Raw genomic sequence first — 19897 nt, 5'->3', positions numbered from 1 at the left:
GTGTCATGTAGCCTCAGCCATAAAAGGCATTTAGAACAAACATCAAAATAATAGACTAATAATATATATTCTGTTATTACGGGCACTGTTTATAAACATAAGGGAATCTTTTTTTGTAAGCCAAACAGTTGAGTGCTCTGTCTAAACACTTTCAAACTATCTCTTACAGTACATATAAGAGCCACAGCATTTCAAACTGGCACAAATTATTTAAGGGCATTTGAGCAATCAATATCAAAAAACTGAAGGGATTTCCATGACAGTCCAATGGTTAAGATCCCACACATCCAATGCAGGGGGCACAGATTCAAACACTGGCTGGGGAACTAAGATCCTGCATGTCACACAATACAGCTAAAAAATATATATATATACATATATATATAAAAATACTGAAATGCAATACTTGAAATGTAATACTCCCTTGAAACAGCAACTCCATTTCTAGCTACTATTTTAAGGCCATCAGTGAATAACTGAAGACACGTGCAAGATGTACATACACCTTTACGTTTATCTCAGCTGCATCTCTGACCACTTAAACACTCATTGATAAGGAACTGGCTAGATTATGACATATCTCTACAATGGGAAATTATGCAATCATTAAGAATAGTAATAAACCTCTAGGTACTTACACAAGGGAAGATGTTCACGACATCTTTTTGGGAGGAAAAAAGCAGGCTACCAAACAGGACAGTTACTATGACGCAATTCATGTCTACATGTGCATGCACAAGCGCAGAGACAGATGTGGAGGAAACTGTGCAAAGACAAGACACACCATTCAAGCATGAACTTGAACATTCAGCAGGTCAGGACTTGAAATTCTGCTCTGCCACTCAGCTATAACATCTTCAGAAAGTTACATTGTCATAGCTTCTTCTATAAAATGGAATTAGTAACACCACCTACCATAAGTAACTGTTATAAGGATTAAGTAAGCTAATAAATGTTAAATGCTCAGTCTAGTCCAAGATGTACAATAAACCCTCAAGAAAGGCAAATAATATTGATCTCTGGGGGTGAGCTTGCAAATTACTGTTTTTGCTTTCTTTGGCCTTTGTGATAAGTATGTGTATTTTGTTTCTTACAATCAAGCGGGGAGATGGCAATAAAAATTTTTTCTTTGGGGGAAAAAGGTCTAGTACCTTGGTTTCAGCTTACGTGTCTTAAGATGACAGACTACTTATCTGGAAAGAAACCTAGAAAGGTCACAGACAAGAAACATGATTACATAAATGCCTGGCATTATGGCAATTACAAATTGCCGCCATGAGCTCCGTCATTTGATGACCCCAACAGGCAAAGAAAGAAAGCATTTATCTAGTGGGGAAAAGAGGCAAAGAAACCAAAACATCCATAAACAATATATTCAAGTCTAGGGGACACTAATTCAGAATCAATCTGGGTCTGGGGCTTCCTTGTATTCAATAGTCACGACTCATTAAGCGCTTAATGTATATACCTCTCCTAATCCTCAAAATCACCTTTTGAGGAATAGGTATTAACCTTATTTTAAAAACAAGGATGGGAGGCTCAGAGAAATTTATTGGCTCAAGGTCACAGCAGTTAAACGGTACAGTCAGGATTCAAAACCAGGTTGTCTTATTGAAAAACTCTAAACTTATTAAACATATACACATGCATATACATGTGCATCAATATATGCAGAGATTAAAACAATTCAAGTTGTATATACAGTGAACAAATAAATCTTCCTCCTACCCTTGGGGAGATACTTGAAGCATTTGCAAACATTAATATATGATATATTCATGCTTAATATATCTTAACTAATATAAACACTGCTTCCCCACTTTTAAAATTGAGGTGTAAGTAAGTATGTATCATCATTCTCTATCTTACTTTATAGATCTTGGAGAAACCTCCCATTCCTCCAACCCTCACCCCTGTCCCCACCTTTTAAGTAGCTGCTTAGATACCACAGTACAGTTGCCTGATAATGTCTTTGATCAGTCCCCCACTGAGGGAAACTCCAGCAGTTTTCGGTCTTTGCAAAAGTTTTTGGTCAGTGCAACAATGCTGCGGGGAATGTCCTGAGCACTGGGCTTCCCGGGTGGCTCAGTGGTAAAGAATCTGCCTGCCAATGAAGGCGATGCAAGAGAGGAGGGTTTGATCCCTGGGTCTAGAAGATCCCCTGAAGGAGGAAGAGAATACTCCAGTATTTTTGCCTGGAAAATTCCATGGACAGAGGAGCCTGGAGGGTTACAGTCCATGGCGTTGCAAAGAGTTAGACATGACTGAGCATACACCACGAATGAATATACCTTTAACTATATGTGGGGGTTCTTAGCAGAAGCTACTGCTAGAGGTTTAAAGGCTATGCATGTCCTTTTGACAGAGGGCACAGTCTTACCCACTCCCTTGGCTATACCATTTATCCTCCCAACCATAGGGCACCCACCGCCCACACGACCCCAACATTCAGGGCTAATGCTCTGAACTACCACTAAGCTATGAAGCTGGAAGAGCCTGCCTGCCAGGAACTTCTTGTTCCATGTACTGATCCAGCAAAGAAATGAAACAGTCTCTCTGCTTAAAATTTATACTGTGATGTCAGAAACTTCATCAACCAAATACAACATTTGGTCCTTGAGTAGGACTCTTTTCTGGATCTTGATTTGAACAAATTGATTATTAAAAATATATAAGACCATCAAGAAACTTCGAACCCTGAACATCAGATGATGTTAAGGAACTATCGTTACTTTTTAGGTGTAAAAATGGTATTTTTTAAAGAAGGTTCTTACTCTTGACAGATACACACAAAAGCATTTTCAGATAAAAGTGACATGCTGTCTGGAACCAAAATAATCAGGGGTGAGGTCAGTGGGGTGGATAAAACGTCACAGGTGAACCAGAACTGCCGTGTGCTGATAACTGCTGGACCTGGGTAATGGGTTCACAGTTCATTATACTGTTCTATTTTTATGTATGCTTGAGTTTCCAAAATGGAAAAAAAAACAGATTGCCTTCTGACCAGTGGCACTTTTTTTTTAACTTTTAAGAAAATTTTAACTGTGGTTAAAAAAAAAACCCCACATATTATAAAATGTACCCTCGATACCAGTTTTAAGTGTATAGTTCAGTAATGATATTCACAGTGTTGTGCAACAGATCTCTAGAACTTTTTCATCTTGCCAAACTGAAACTCTATACCTATCAAACAGCAACTCCCCACCTCCCTGTCTCCCCAGCCCCTGGAAACCACCATTCAACCTCATGGTTCATCCGTATCGTAGCATGTGACAAGATCTCTGTCTTTTATAAGGCTAAATAACACCCCATTGTAGTATATACCATATTTTCTTTATCCATTGATATGGCCATGGACATGCGGGCTACTTGCACTTTTTGGCTATTGTCAATAATGTTGTAGTGATGATGAGTGTACACAATGACTTGTCCTTTTAATCAGACAGCCAGGCAGCTGGGCAGAGAGCCACAGCAAATTCTGTATTTGAAGGAGGGAGGTGGCCTGGAATAACAAAAAAGAGGTTCAGACACACCAGGGATTGAAACCCAGTCCAACCATTTCCAGCTCTGGGACTCCATGCAAGTTCCCTCACCCCTCTGAGCCTATTTCCTCCTCTGCAAAATGGGACTATCATGAATGCCTGGCTACTTGGGGTTGTGTGAGGATCAGAGGAGGACAGGCATGGTGATGCCTGGCCCACAGGAGGTGCCTCTGCCCTGACCCAATTTACGGGAGTAAAAAACCTTGGAGATTGGAGAGAGAAGCAACACGACAGACTGAGATAATCAGCAGCAAAGTAAGCAGAAACCAGGGTGACCTGGCTCCAAAGTTCATGGCCTTTTTTCCACACCAGCATGTCCTAAATGTCAGTCACCTGACTTCACAGTTTTTGCCATATCCATACACTACCTGTACTATTATTGAGTTAAGGTTTTGCATTAAACCTACTTTTAACACACGTTTCTTTTTATAAGAAACTTTCTATCACTACCATAAATGGAAAACCAGTATCACTTGTTGTAAAAGGAAGGTAACTGAAAATAAATATAAGGACACACAACAGTGTTACTAAATTCAAACTAAATAACTGCAGCTTACCTAAGGCCCCAGAACTGATCTCTCTTGGTTAGAAAGGGAACTTAGCACACGTTAAGAAAGACTGGAACCACATACTCTTCTTGACATAGTCAGAAGAGCCAAAAGAGTTTCAGAAGGAATAACTCTCAAAGTGTCAACTCAACAGAATTTAGGATGTTGTATCGGAGAGTCACCTAAAATATTCCCTGGTCCCACCTGGTTTAACCCCTAGAATCTAATCCCATCTAAATCCTCAAAATCAGAGTCCCATTATCAACATCTCTGGTGATTCTGGTGTGTACATTAATGTCAGAGCAGCTGCCTACATATGCTACCTTTATAGTAAACAGTTTCCAAAGTTGATCAAACAGAATATCCCATAAATCACAGGATGTTTCAGTAATATAATGAATTGGCTACATTTTAAAAATTCCTTTCTGGAAGTCCATCAAAAATATCATGGTTCACTGTCTGATTCCATAAAGACATGCTTGCTCTCACAGCTCATCCACTGCACAAAACTGATAACGTACATATAGTATTTCTGGTTAATGTCACCAGCCAATAGTCTGTTCAGAGAATGAAAGGTTTAAATGTTAAAGTCTCATGTTCTGAGTCCTACTCACAAGGAATTCTGTATCAAAAAGAAAAACAGGGACTTCACTGTAGTCCAGGGGCTAAGACTCCATGCTCTCAATGCAGGGGGCCCAGGTTCAATCTCTGGTCAGGAAACTAGATCCCACATGCCACAACTAAAAATTCTGCGTGCTACAATGAAGATTGAAGATCCTGTGTACCGCAACCAAGACCTGGTGCAGTCAAATAATTAGGTAAAAGAAAGAAAAACAGATTAAGGAAACAGCAAAGAAGGCTGACAAAAATTATTAAAAGATACCTTATGGTATGTGAATTATATCTCAGAAGCTTTTTTTTTTTTTAAAGATATCTTTAGAGGGTCCTAATCAAATTTTAAGAAGGAAAAGGTACAGTTTTCCTTTTGAACTTTATAAAGTTCTAACTTTCCCTAAACTAATTTATTTAGAATTGTTCTCTAATGAGGCTGGCAGAGAAGCAAAGATGCTCACCACAGCACTATATGTGATTATTAAAAGCCAGAAACATCATCAGTGCCCACTGCTAGGGAAAATTTACTAGTTCAATATTAGTAAACATGAAAATACGGAAAAATGGTTATGAAACGTTAAATGAACATCTCCAAATGCAAAACTGGAAATACACATTGAGAGCAACTATCTGAAAAGACAACTGCAAGTGGACCAGTAAGCTGAAACTGAATCAGAATACCTTTTTCAAAGGCAATCCCTCCCCACTGAACTATTAATGTCTGCCTTTTCAACTTTGTTTAGACACTACCTTGTTAAAAACACTATTTAGGAGGCTGCCTTTACAATTACTTTTTTTTTTTTTTTAACAAGGAAAGGATCCAGTTTAAAGAAATCACAAGGGGACTTGCCTGGGGGTCCAGTGGTTAAGACTTTGCCTTCCACTGCAGGGGGTATGCGGAGAAGGCAATGGCACCCCACTCCAGTACTCTTGCCTGGAAAATCCCATGGACAGAGGAGCCTGGTGGGCTGTAGTCCATGGGGTTGCTAAGAGTCAGACACGACTGAGCGACTTCACTTTCACTTTTCACTCTCATGCATTGGAGAAGGAAATGGCAACCCATTCCAGTGTTCTTGCCTGGAGAATCCCAGGGCCGGGGGAGCCTGATGGGCTGCTGTCTATGGGGTCACACAGAGTCGGACACGACTGAAGCGACTTAGCAGCAGCAGGAGCAGCAGGGGGTACGGGTTCAATCCCTAGTCCGGGAACTAAGTTCCCATATGCCTCCAGGTCAAAGAACCAAAACATAAAATTCAGAAACAATACTGCAACAAGTTCAATAAAAACTTAAAAAATGATCCTCATTAAAAAAAAAACAAACAAACTTGGACTTCCCTGGTGGTACAGTGGATGAGAATTCGCCTGCCAATGCAGAGGACATGGGTTCGATCCCTGCTCCAGGAAGATTCCATGTGACATGGAGCAACTATGGAAGCCCGTTGCCTAGAGCCTGTGCTCTGCAACAAGAGACGCCACCACCATGAGAAGCCTGAGCACCACGACTAGAGAGGAGCCTCCACTCTCAGCAAGTAGAGAAAGCTTGTGAACAGCAAAGAAAACCCACCGCAACCAAAATGTTATTTTAATTTTAAAAACATCATCAGAAACGTAAATACAAACTTATGCAAAGATAATCTTTAAGACGTTCACTGTAGCATTACTCATAGCATTAAGTATTGAAACCAGCCTAAACGACAATGATTAGGGAAACAGGTGAGAACTGCATATCCATGAGATAAAACACATTTAGGAATGCATTTTCCTTTGGACAGTAAGATGATTTAACAGGTAGTTATTTCTGGGTGAATCTTAGTTAATCTTTTTAGGATTTTCCTCATTTTTCCTCAGTGGACATTATTTTTATAGTCAGGGGGAAAAATATTTTTTAAAAAAATGCTGACAATTGAAGAAATAAGGAGGGAAAAACACCATGTATTTCTTGGGCTAGAATCTAACCTGCTATTGCAGATCTTGCAAAACCCGTAACTATTTCCACCAAGAACTATCTTCTTGCGGTTATCTTAAGTAACTCAAGCTGACGTTTTAGCTTATCTGGATGGAATCTTTTATGATTTACTAGCTAGACTTTTTTGCTTAGGTTATTAAATGTGTTCTAAAGTAATGATTACTGCAGTCCCCTATGCTGCTGGAGACAGTACTATGAGCTTTAGCCTCTGTCTAATTTATATCACACATGAAAGCCTCAAAGCAAGTCCTTCCAGAAACCAGTGCTGAAGGGGATGAAGGACCCCAGGGTGGGTAACAGCATGTCCAGTCTCAGCTCCCAAGAATCTATTACGACTTCTATTTCACTTGGACCCACTTCCATTTCTACACTATGTTCGAATATGACAAAATGCAACTGCTGCAAATATCTTGCCAAAAATTATAAAAATAAAACCACACCCACCACAATTATCACTGATGCTCTCTAATGCAAACTATGATTTAAATAAACCAGCATGCTAAAGATAGACGTGCCTGTGTGTGAAGCGCTCTCTGTCTGCTATCAGTGTAACAAAGTGAGGAGACAGAGTGTGTCACCAAGACTAACTGAGCCTTAAACAAGAACATCCCAAGCAGCAATGCAGATGTCTGTGCTGATAAGATGAGCTGACAGTAAGGATCTCTGACTGCCAAGACAGAGCTCTCAAAGCCCCACCCTGGAAGGCCTGGGAGAAAGCACTGCATCAAGTCACCAAGGAAAAGGAAAAGATTACCCAACTCAAAGCTGTCTTTCAGGCAGCGCTGGAAGAGCCTTGGAAGACCACCCCATGTCCATTTTGCCTATACAGATACTGAGGGCCAGAGATGCTGAGTTACTTGCCTTGGGTAACACAGCAAATGGCAGAATTGTGCTTATAATTCATGTCTCCACCCAGATCCCGCTGCCTTTTCACATCAGAATTTCCTGTGATGGTACAGGCTTTGATCAAGAACTCTTTCTAAGATTGCGGAGATAAGGGGATATAGAAAAGAAAATCCCACCCAGCAGACAGGGAGAGCTGAGGCTCAACAAAGGGAATCTTTTGCAATTAGTCAGCTGGTGGCATAGGACTTTAGCCAGCTTCTCCTCATTGGTACAGATGTTATCACCAGAATCTAGAAGCAGTTCAGGCCTGAATGATTCAGAATACAAGCTCACAGTGCCTACCTGCTTCATGTTTCAGGCCTGAGTTAAAGCTAAGAAGAGGGACAGGTAGCCTATCTCACCAATCAGGTTATCTGTCTGATGCCTGCCAGTCAAGTAATTGACATCCAGAATTATATTCAAACACCAAGGGTTTTCCCCCTGATTTCTTCAGTCATTCTATGAAGTCCCTTTTCCTTCATCAGCATTTGAAGTTAGTCACCCAGGTACAAAAGGGAAAGAAAGGCCTTTGACAAGACATCAGGGAGGTGCTGCCCACCTGAAAAACAGATGAATAAGGAGTGGCTGAAGAGCAGTAGACGCGGGGTCAGCAGGCTTGGGTAAGTTATTTGACTTTTCTGTGCCTCTACTTTCCTCTTCTGGAAAATGGGATTCATAACACTACTCAGTTACCAGGCTGCTGTGAGGACTAAACGAGACAATGCATGTAAAGAAAGGACAGCATTTGGATCAATAAATGTGAGGTATTCCTGTTACAGGTATACCTTGGAGATACTGCAGATTTGGCTCTGGACAACTATAATAAAGCAAATCTTGGAATAAAGCAGGTCACACAAATTTTTTGGTACCCCAGAGCATATAAAAGTTATGTTTACACTATACTGTTGTCTGTTAAGTGTGCAAGAGTATTATGTCTAATGAAACAATGCAATTGTTTAATTAAAATGCAATTGTTAATTTAAAAATACTTTATTGCCCCAAAAAATGTTAACCATCACCTGACAACGCAGGGTTGCCACAAACCTTCAAATTGTAAAAAATGCAGTATCTGTGAAGCACAATAAAACAAGGAAAGCCTGTACTTCTATTACCATTATGTCTGGTTAAGTCCTAGTTTTGTGACTTATTACTGAAGAGGTGCATCACCAGCGTTAATGGACCCAGAAAACACCCTGGGCGTGCGCATCTTGGTAAAATGCAGACTGGTTGACTATATCTAGACATAAATTCTACATTTCTAATAAGCTCTCAGGGCACATGGGTGCCTTGATCATACGGAACAGCCCTGAACCAACAAGGATCTAGCTAGCCCTGCACCTACCAAGTATCTAATATTAGTGACCAAAATGAATGCTCTCTCCATGCTTCATCTGTAAACTAGGTAAAATGCATGTGCCACATGATCTCAACTAACTAAACATTAGTACACAAGAATGTGCAGGAAAGAGCATTCTAAACTGAAAACAAAGCTAGACAAGCGGAGGTGGTAAATTATTAGTCTTACTATTCACAGTGCTGAATCTACAACATTGTGAAGTCTAAATTTACCAAGGCAGTTATTAGCATAAATGAAAAGGCAGCTCAAATTCCCTTGCTTGGAAGAAATACTCCATTCAAGGATGCTCTAGGAATTCTAGCAGAACACAACAGCTTCTCAAGGGATTCCCAAATCAAAAGCTCTGAAACTTTAGAAATGTCATTTGATGGCCAAGAAAGAACCACTATAGCAGGCAGACTGTGGCCATTTGAGGCACTGAACTTCACAAGTGATTCCATTCTGTCTCCCAGAGTTGGCCAGCCTTCCCCCAGGAACCTTCATCAGCAAAGATCTTGAGTTAGGACAGCAACGCCAACAGCAATGAAACAGATGGGCACTGCCCTGGCACAGCCTGTACCTGCCACTCCACAAACTGGCAAAGAGCCAGACTTCAAGAACAGTAGGGCTTCTGATGTCCTGGGGGGGCTTCAAACAGATGCACCTGGCTGTCTATCCTGTAGGATCTCCTCCCCAGAGGCTCTAAGTGGGATGTTTATACCTTGTGCCTCTCCTCCAAGGGTTCACGGGAACCAGAGCTAATTCTTCCACACAGGGCACCTTACCAAAAAGCTGTCTTATCATTTTCAAGGCAGATGGCACCAGCAACATCTACCTAATTGCTCAGGCCAAAAACTCAGAAATCATCTATGATTCCTTGCCCTCAACCACCATCCCGCTGGTTTCACCTCCACAACACATCCCCAATCCATCCTCTCATACCATCTCTACTGCCAACACCCTAGAAAGCCACCATCACCTCTCATTTGGCCTCTGAGCGACTGTCCAGGCTGCCATTCTTATACCTCTTAAAATTCACTGGCCACAGAGGCCAAAGTGATTTTTAAAAAACACAAAACAGATCATATCACTTCCTTCTTAAAGCCTTCAATGCTTTCCCATTGCTTCTGGAATAAAAGTCCACCTCTGTGCTCTGGGCTACAGGCCTGCAGGACCTGAAGCCTCACCCCCACCCATCCCCCCCATGCCCACTTGCTCCGGCCACTCTGAGTCTTCTTTTGGTTCCCAGAATTTACCAAGCTTATTCCCACCTAAGAGGCTTTACCCCTGCTCTTCTGCCATTTTCAAATGGCTGGCCACAAATCTCAGCAAAAATGTCATCACCCTAGAGTAACCTTCTTGGACCACCCAGTTTAAGTGGCAGCACCCCCATGGAGAAGTTACTCTCTATGACACACTGTTTTACTGTTTTCAGAGTACTTATTTCCATTCATTTACCGGTTTCTTCTTCTGATACTGCCATTAGAATGGAAGCTGCATGTGAGCAAGGACCTCACCTACCTCTTGACCATCACAGCTCCAGGCTAGAACTGCACCGGACACACACCACGTGTTCAGCAAGTGAATGAAACTGAGCCAGTAGGGCGAGAGCACTGAACTTGGAGTCAGAAGGCCTGGAGGTCAACGTGAAATGGGCCACCCACTAGCAGCCTGGCTTCTTACCTCAGGTCCCTCAACTGCAAAATGGGAATCTCAATCTGCACCTTCCTGTCCTCACAGGGTTACTGATAGACCAAATGAGTGAAGACACATTTAAGCATTCTTGTAAACCATTAGGCACCATAAAGAGGGCACTGTATTATTAACCAGCACAACAGAAGGTTCTTTCTCAGAGACCCATAAATCAGTGGATAAAGGGCTTAGAGAGCAAGCCAAGACTTCTAGCCCAGGCACCCAACAGAAACCTAAGGACACAAGAGATGTGAAACCACATCTTTACGCCAAGGAGGGGAAAACACAAGACATGAACTCACATCAAATTCAATTGAAATGCTAGTGATTTGCAAATTAAGCTCCGAGGTCCTTGAAGAATGTGGAGTTGGGGCTGATCTCCACATGCCCCATGTGCTTGGCAAATAGGATTTGGTAAACATTTACTGAACTGCGAGTCTGACAACCAGACTTGGCATCTGACCATCAGCTTTCGTTTTTCTTTGCAATCCATTCTGACATGGGATTACAGGTTCTTGGGGCAACCCTGTAACAGTGACATTTACACCATACTATGATAGCTACTGTTTCATGAATTCAGTGACCCTGTGAAGTTGACAAGACCTAGTATCATCAGCATATGCTTTAATTTATTCATTCACTAACCATCATTGGAATATAAAGCATAATTCAGGTTATTTAGGCTGCTGCTGCTGCTAAGTCGCTTCAGTTGTGTCTGACTCTGTGTGACCCCATAGATGGCAGCCCACCAGGCTCCCCGTCCCTGGGATTCTCCAGGCAAGAACAATGGAGTGGGTTGCCATTTCCTTCTCCAATGCATGAAAGTGAAAAGTGAAAGTGAAGTCGCTCAGTCGTGTCCGACTCTTAGCGACCCCATGGACTGCAGCCTACCAGGCTCCTCCATCCATGGGATTTTCCAGGCAAGAGTACTGGAGTGGGGTGCCATTGCCTTCTCCGTTATTTAGGCTATGTTAGGCCTAAATAACAATAGCTAATGCTTACCAAAACTGCCAGGCACTTCACATGTATTAGGTGTACATAAATCCTCACAACAGCCATGGGTGGTGGATACTATTATTACCCTACTTTTCTAGATGCTGAAACTGTAGCACAAAGAGCTAAAGCAAATTACTCAGTGGCACACAACTTAGAAGCAGCAGAGCCAAGATTTGAAGCCAGGCAGCTTCATTCCATGCTTTTAAACCACTAGCATGCCATCATAATTGCACAATAGCACTAAAACGACCCATTAGCTTACTCCTCTCATTTTAAAGAGGAGGGGTCAGGAGGACAGAGAAACCCCTTTAAACATTCCAACTCTGTTCTGAAGTTCACACTTTGATGGTATCTATTTAACTGAAGCTTTATGTAAGATCTTGTTTCCTCGTCAGTGGAAGAAAAGCCTCTAGCCACAGCAGTCAGAAGGAACAAAAGAACCGCTGAGAAATCAGAGATATCAGGGTACGGAGAAGAAAATACAGGATTTACCTGGAAGTGTGTCCAGCTCCATCACTTAATAGGTATAAAATTCTTAGGCAAGTCATTCACTTTTCTTAGCCTCAGTTTCCTCATCTTCGAAATGGAGATGACATCACCACCTACCTGGCAAAGTCTATGTGAAGATTAAATGAGATAATATACCTGAAAAGTGCTTCTTAATCATATACAGCTGACCCTCAGTATTTGTGGGGAATTGGTTGCAGGAGCCCCAGTGGATACCAAAATCCATGGATGTTCAAGTTCTTTATACATAAAGGTGAAGTACATAACTTCGTTTAAAAAAAATCGCATCCACACAGTTCAAACTTGTGTTGTTTAACGGCCAATCACACTTGGAAATAGCTATTACTGTTTCAAGCACTTCTCAAAAGACAGAAACATAACTCTTTGTCTTCTGGAAGAGTCAACAAGACCTAAGTAAAAAAATAAAACCATAACCTCAACTATCAACAAGGACTTGACCCCAGGGTTTCCCCCACCAGGACTATTTTGCATAAATCCACACCACCTCCCTTGCTCTTAGCAGAATGAAGAAGTAAAACTGAGAGGGGATGTCAACAAGGGAATACATCCATATGAGCTGGTGCACTACATACCTAAACCCTACCTGTCTCAAAGTCAACCCCTCCAGGAAGCTTTACTCAAACCACCCCACATGCCTCCTAACAGCTTGTTGAGCACTTACTATGTGCCAAGCTACTTGACATACCCGTCTTACTGATTTCCACTGCAGTTCATTAACGCATTTTACAGATAAGAAAAGAAGGCTCAGAGATTAATTTGCCCAAGCCAACACCATTACTAAGTGGAGATGCAGAGTCTCAAATCCAGACACTCGGACTTCAAGTTGGACTCTTGGCCCTTCTCCTCCCCACTGAGGGAACTTCCAGCATACACGGCTCAATATCTTAAACACTCCGAGCAGCAAGTGTTAGGACCCCACTGGGCAAACAGGTCAACTGAGGCCAAGAGGGAAAGGGACTTGCCCAAGGTCACACAGTGAGCCAGGGGCAGCGCCAAGATTTGGACCCCAAGCTTTTCCTTTCCCACCTCCCTTACCGCTTCCCCTCTCCCTCCCGCTTCTCCCCAGAGCTCCGTCTCTGACTTCCACTCCTCGCGGCCGGGTCTAGGATCGGGCCGCACTCCCGCTTGGGGGAGAAGGGGACGAGGCCGTCCGGACTGCCTGAAGATGCCCAGGAGGCAGGGCAGAAGATGCTCCCGCTGCCGGAGCTGCAAAGCCTGTCGGTGGTGCCGCCGCGGGCCTCCAAGGGAAGATACCATGCGGCGGAAAGATCGGCCCTGCCCAGCAGCCCTGCGGCTCCACCCCGACTCACCTGCAGCCCGAGCTGAAAGCGGGCGGCTGCGGGGGCGGCGGCGAGCCGTAGGCTCAGCCGTTGGCTCAGCCGTTCCCCGCTGCCCCGGATGGGGAGAGACAGAGGCCGCTCACTTCCTTAGCAACCGGCTCGGCGACCTACTTCCTTAGCAACCAGTGTCAATTTCAATAACTTTATTGAGACACGAATGACAGTCATTGACAGTCTGCCAGGCAGGGCAGGGAGGGGCCGGGCCCTGCCAGGTACTGGCCCTTAGTAGGTACCCAAGACCCTTCGGTCCTTTCACCCATCTAAGGGGGTGTGAGACGAGCGATACACGGTCTGACTCCGCCTGCTAGTATCTCGTGCCTCAGTTTCTCCATCTGTAAAATGTAACGCACTGGCTTTGTTGCGCCCTTTGGCCTTTTCTAAAGTGCTTTCATGTCTCAAACTCCCATTTAGAGTCCAACAGACCACTCAACCAAAAATTTAACAATCATTCCTGTCCCTTCTTTCTCCTTCGCATGCCCCTCCCACCCCATTAAGTCAGTCACCGCGTCTCTTATTTAGAGTGTGTATGTGCATGCGTTAGTCGCTCAGTCGTGTCCGACTCTGCGACCCCGTGGACTGTAGCCAGCCAGGCTCCTCTGTCCTTGGAATTCTCCAGGCAGTTCTCCAGGCAAACTCTGGAGTGGGTTGCCATTCCCTTCTCCAGGGGATCTTCCTGACCCAGGGATCAAATCTGGTCTCCTGCATTGCATGCAGATTCTTTATCGTCTGAACCAGTACCTCTCAAATATTTCTCCTATCCACCTTTCTCTATCCCCAGTGCCATCACATCAGGCCAGGTGTTGCCCTCATCTCTAGCCTCCCTGACATAGTTAAGCTCTACTCCTACTCCTGTGTCCAGCCCTGACCTCCCAATCTATTTTCCACAAGGTGGCCAAAGTGATCATTTTAAAGCAGATTGGGTCACATTATGCTCAATACCATTTAATGGACTTCCATTTCTTTCAAAATCAAGTCCAAAGCCCTTACTACTTTCTACAGAATCAGTAAAACTCCATTCTAGCCACGTTCGCCTCTAAGGCCAGGTTCCATACCCCCTCCCCCAGGAACTCGACCTGCTGTTACCCACTGCCACATGCTGTTGTATCTGCCATGCTTGGTCCATAGTAGGTGCTCGATAAATACGTGGGGTCTGTACATGCTCAGTCATGTCCAACTCTTTGCCACCCCATGGACTGTGGTCTTCCAGGCTCCTCTGCTCATGGAATTTTCCAGACAAGAACACTGGAGAAGGTTGCCATTTCCTACTCCAGGGTATCTTTCCTGACCCAGGGATCAAACCCTTGTCTCAGATGTCTCCTGCATTGGCAAATGGATTCTTTACCACTAGTGCCATCTGGGAAGCTCTGAATACCTGTTCGCCACCCTACACCCTACCTTTGTCTAATATGGCAAATATTGCTACTTGCTCCCCTCACATTATTTTCTGGCTCCTAAACACACAATTAGACAACATTTCCCAACCTTCCCGGTGGTTCAGACCAAGTTCTGGCCAGATGAATATGATATATGCCATTCTCAGGCCTAACCCATAAAAACCTCTCATATAATTGTTTATACTTACTCAGCTATAAGGTGAAGGACTTTAAAGGACTTGAAAGTGAAGGACTTAAAGGCTCTAGGAGATGGCTGAGTTGCAGAATAGGAGGAATCTGGATCAATGAGACACTTCTTAGTAGACAGCTGTCCAAACTAGACAAGAAAATAAACTTTTACTAGATTCTGCTACTGAGACAAGGAGAATTTTTGTTACAGCAGTTAGCTGGCCCCAACTAAGATACCAGACTCTGAGTCATCCTTTGGGTCCTTATTTCCCTTCACATGTTAACCTACTCTATGTGCCTACCCAGCATTATTCAATATAGTTAAGTCAATGAATCATGTTTACCCTATAATAACTACAAACACTGTTTCTACTGAACCCAATAATGTGGGTTTATGTTTTATTTCTTCCACACTTTTTCATTTGTTCTCTTTGTAGCAATTGCTATTTTTTTCTATACGTCTTAAACTTCTTTAGAAATTGTGTCTTCAACTTCTATTAGAAATTGTGTTTAATGGACTGAGCTAATTTTCTCATTGTTTTTCTCTTTCATCCCTCTTTTTGGCTTATTTTGTTCTACTCTCTGGGAGATTTCCTCAACTTTAGCATCCATTTCTTCTACGAAAGGATTCTGGGCTCACCTTTCAGTTATCAATATTCCTCTCTGCAGACGTTAGATGGTAACTTCCTCCTCCCGTTAAAGTCAGTACTTCTCCTCTGTCTCTGTCTGCCGTAAGTCTGCCAAAATTTCTGGACCACTGATGTCTGCATCCTCTTCTATTCACATTGTGGGCTGATACATTTTTTATTCCTTACTGTCATATAAGCAGGAGTCAAGGAGAAAAAAAAATCAATCAATACTAGATGTCTATATTTATAATTTAAAAAAAACAGGTACATAAGGAGTATAAATAGCTAGTTCAGAGAAAGGGTATAGAAAACATGGCTTTCAAACATAAAAAGATGCTCTGCTCACTCATATTAAAGGCAATGAAAATTGAAATAACATTGAGAATTTTTTTCACTTATCAGAAAGAAAAAAACTTTGATAAGGGCCTGTTGATGACAGCCTGGTCTTGCTTCTGTCCTTAGCAAGCTATATAAAACTGTGTAGAAAAACAGGATTAGTAATAATAGTACTAAAGTATAGGGTGATCATCTCATCCTTGTTTGCACAGAACTTTTCCTGTTTGCTATGAGTCAAAAGTCCCATCTCCCAGGGAATTCCCTGGCAGTCCAGTGGTTAGGATTCTGAGCTTTCGCTGCCAAGGACGTGGGTTCAATCCCTGGTAAGTGAACTAAGATCCCATAAACCACACAACATGGGGAAAAAAGTCCCATCTCCCAAGAAAACTCTCAGCTGGGCAAACCAGGGTGGTTATTCACCCTAATATGGTGGGGTACTATTTTGATATATTACTTATTATGTTTCCATTTGCTTTCACACTGTGACCCCTTTTCCACCCAACTTAGACTTTGAGACAATTACTGCTCAAGAAAGAGTTGCTTCAGCAGAAAAATAGAGAAAGGATGTTCTGAATTCTAAAGTCCTGGAGAGAGGACTCACGACATGGAAGAAGTCATTACAAGTCAGAGCAGGGCTCCCAAGCTCCCCAGTTCTGGAGACTTGCTAAGTTTGAGGGAGAAGAAAGAGGGTGATAATGCAACAGCAGGGAAAGAGGTCAGTAGGGCCAGGATAAGTGGGTCCTGATATGGAGACATCATGTGGACCAAAGCAGAGACCCCTCCACTCCAGCTCCCCTGCAGAGCAAACTCCAGCCTAGAAACGATCTGGTCTAATTCCAGTGAACGCCACTGTGTCAGTTCATTTTAAGCAGTAGTAATCAACTCTGGCTGATGATAAGCAGAAACACAATTCATTAAATAAGAAGTTCAAGGACTACCCTCATAGTCCAGTAGCCAACACCCCGCACTCCCCAAGCAGGAGGCACAGGTTCAATCCCTGGTCAGGGAACTAGATCCCACATGCCACAGCTATGAGTTCACATGTCACGACTAAAACCCAGAACAAACAAATAAATAAAAAAAGAGAGAGAGAGAGAGAAAGAAGTTCAAAACTCATCAGGAAACTTCTAGAAGTGGGCAGGAATGACAAGACCAGGTCATGTGACACCTTATACCATGGAGTCGTCTGGTAAGGACATTGGGTACCCAACTTTCACCACAGATATCTGGCCATGGGCACTATCTCAACATCATTCTCACCTACCCTCCACATGAGGTTTGCTGGCAGTCTCAGCTTCTTTGTAACCCAAGCTCTGATTGGTTGAGTCTGACTCACATGCCCATCTCATACCTGCAGTGGGAACTATAAAGGCAAATACCTGGCTTTTGGCTTCTGTGGTGGGAGAAGACTGCCTTCATTTACAAAATGAGAATTACTTGAATATAAGAAAGGGATTCTGTTGTTGTTCAGTTTCTCTGTTGTGTCTGACTCTTTGCAACCCCGTGGACTGCAGCATGCCAGGCTTCCCTGTCCTTCACCATCTCCCAAAGTTTGCTCAAACTCATGTCCATTGAGTCGGTGATGCCATCCAACCATCTCATCCTCTGTTGCCCCCTTCTCCTTCCGTTCTTAGGCAAGAAAAAATCCAATTATAATCAGACATCTCTTTACCAAAGATCTCCATCAGTCCTCCTCCTCACTGTCATTCAGTGAAGACACCTCTCCCCAGCAGCCTCCATGAACCCAGTAGCCACCTAGCTGGAACGAAGCTCACTGTGTTGTGAAACTTTGCTCAGTCCCTATCTGACTTGTCTTGTGAAGACATCTCATTTTAATGGCCAGGAGCATCATGAATCCTCTGTGACAGAGGAGAGCACTGGGTACCTAAGGGTTGGGGGCAGAAGGGGTATGAGGACACAGATCTGTGGGTACCTGTCAAGCGTGGAAATGAGTGTAGCCAGCTTGCAGTCTCCTCCCAAACCAGGAGAAAGACAAAACACAACCCAGAAACCCATGCATAATTTTGTTTTGCTCTCACCCAGGGAAGATAACTTCTGATAGACTCCATACAGGGTTGACAAATGGCAGATGGCTGGCTCCCCATTGCAAGAGTAAAAATCACCAAATTTCCTTTCTTTTCTTGACATTCTAGAGCAGTGCTATCCAACAGATCTTTCCACAGTGGTGGAAAAATTCTATATTTGATGGTGTCAAATACAGCCACCAGCCATGTATGGCTATTGAGTGAGATGTGGCCAGTACTACTGAGGAATTGAATTTTATTTATTCAACTTGAATTAATTTGAGTTTATATGGCCAGGAGTGGGTGGTGGCTACCGTATTGGATAGCACAACTCTGGGATATGAAAAATGACAAGCATGACTGTGGGGTCCAAATGGCCTTGGGTTTGAATCCCAGTTCCACCTCCACCAGATAGCTGAGTGTCCCAGTACAAGCCACGTTATCTCTCTGGCACTCAGTTTCCTCATCTGAAAAATGGGGCTATTAATGCCACTGCTCAGGTTTATTGTGAGGATAATGGACATACAGAATGGAAGAGTGCTTGACACTTAGTAGGTGCTCCAAAAAATGGTGACTCTCTTTCCCTTCTTTATTGAGTGAGGGTCATGGCTTCCTCCAGGCAAACAATAGTTGCAGTGTACGGAGTCCTACCAGTTACAGAGTTTAGTCATCTTGGAAATTTCATACCAATTGGGGAAGAGGGTTGGAAAGGGATTGTGTAAAAAGACGGAGCAGGTAAGTGAAATAAGTCAGGCAGAAAAAGATAAATACCATATAACCTTACTTCTGTGTGGATTCTAAAACAAATAAGCAACGAAACAAAAACCAAACTCATGGATATAGAAAACAGATTGGTAAGTTGCCTGAGGCAGGGGGCGAGGGTTGGTGAGGTAGGGGAAGGGAGTTAAAAGGTACAAATTTCCAATTATAAAATGAATGCAATGGTGACGTGTAGCATGGTGACTAGAGTTAGTAATTCTGTATTGCACATTTGCAAGAAGCTAGGAGACTGGATCTGGAAAGTTCTCATCACAAGAAAAAAATTGTTGTGACTGTGTGTGGTGACAGATGTTAACTGGGCTTGCTGTGATGATCATTTTGCAATACATATATACAAATATGGAATCGTCACATTGCACACCTGAAATTAACATAATGTTATATCAATGGGAAAAAAAGAGTGCAAAGGGAATGATCTATGAGAATGAGAAGAGATGGCATCCCAGTGCCCCTTTCAGGAAGAAACAAGATGCTGGGTTTGGACACAGGCCAAGCACCTGAGACATACCTGATGGTCCTCGCTTGGCTGAGCGCCCAGGTTCAGTATAGATGAGACGCTGGGATCTGAAAGAGGCTCTAAGGGCTGGGAATCAAGCTAATGTCTTCTAAATTCACATCTTGATGTTTCCTGAAGAAAGCCAGACAGAAGTTGGCCGGTAATGCTTCCTCCTCAGGCACTTAACTGGCTGTACAACCTTGGGCAAATTTGTTCACCTTCTGGACCTTGTTTCTTTACATGCTTCCTGCAAGGTTGCTGTGAGAATTCACCCAGAGAATGGGAGGGAAACTGCTTTTCCAACTGTCAGTCACCATAAACGGTAGAAGATGAAGATAAACCGATGATGTTTAAAATTTCAGAGCCAGAAGGACGTTGTGGAAGCGTGATGACAGAACCAGAACTAGAATTGATGTCCCAGGACAGGGTCTTGTCTTGTTTCTCATCATCTGGCATGACACAGGTATTTAAAAGCAAATATTATCACCATTCACCTTTAAATTAGCAGATTTTAATGCCTAATACTTGGTGTTGGCAAGAATGGAGAGAAGAGAACTTTCACCCCACTGCAGATGGGATGAAATTGGCACAAATTGTAAGGAAAATTAACAAGATGACTAAGAAT

General features: G+C 43.0%; 1 protein-coding gene across 4 annotated transcripts in view; it reads right to left on the bottom strand.

Annotated features, from left to right (window-relative positions):
• The window catches only part of KIF3B (kinesin family member 3B), a 40200-nt gene extending 26668 nt beyond the window's left edge, over window positions 1-13532 (bottom strand). Inside the window, exons 1-3 of one of the 4 annotated variants that reach the window (XM_061437238.1) lie at window positions 13416-13532; window positions 12070-12193; window positions 8113-8262 (exon numbers count right to left, since the gene is read on the bottom strand). The gene's annotated coding sequence lies outside the window, so the exon portion shown is untranslated. The remainder of the gene's footprint in view (window positions 1-8112; window positions 8263-12069; window positions 12194-13415) is intronic. The other 3 variants (XM_061437239.1, XM_061437236.1, XM_061437237.1) reach the window with 3 other exon arrangements.
• Window positions 13533-19897: the final 6365 nt, after the last annotated feature.

The sequence above is a fragment of the Bos javanicus genome, chromosome 13, assembly GCF_032452875.1.
Source record: "Bos javanicus breed banteng chromosome 13, ARS-OSU_banteng_1.0, whole genome shotgun sequence".
NCBI classification, from domain to species: Eukaryota; Metazoa; Chordata; class Mammalia; order Artiodactyla; family Bovidae; genus Bos; species Bos javanicus.
The sequence above is the reverse complement of the archived record's forward strand: the minus strand, read 5'-3'. Positions and strand labels throughout refer to the sequence as shown.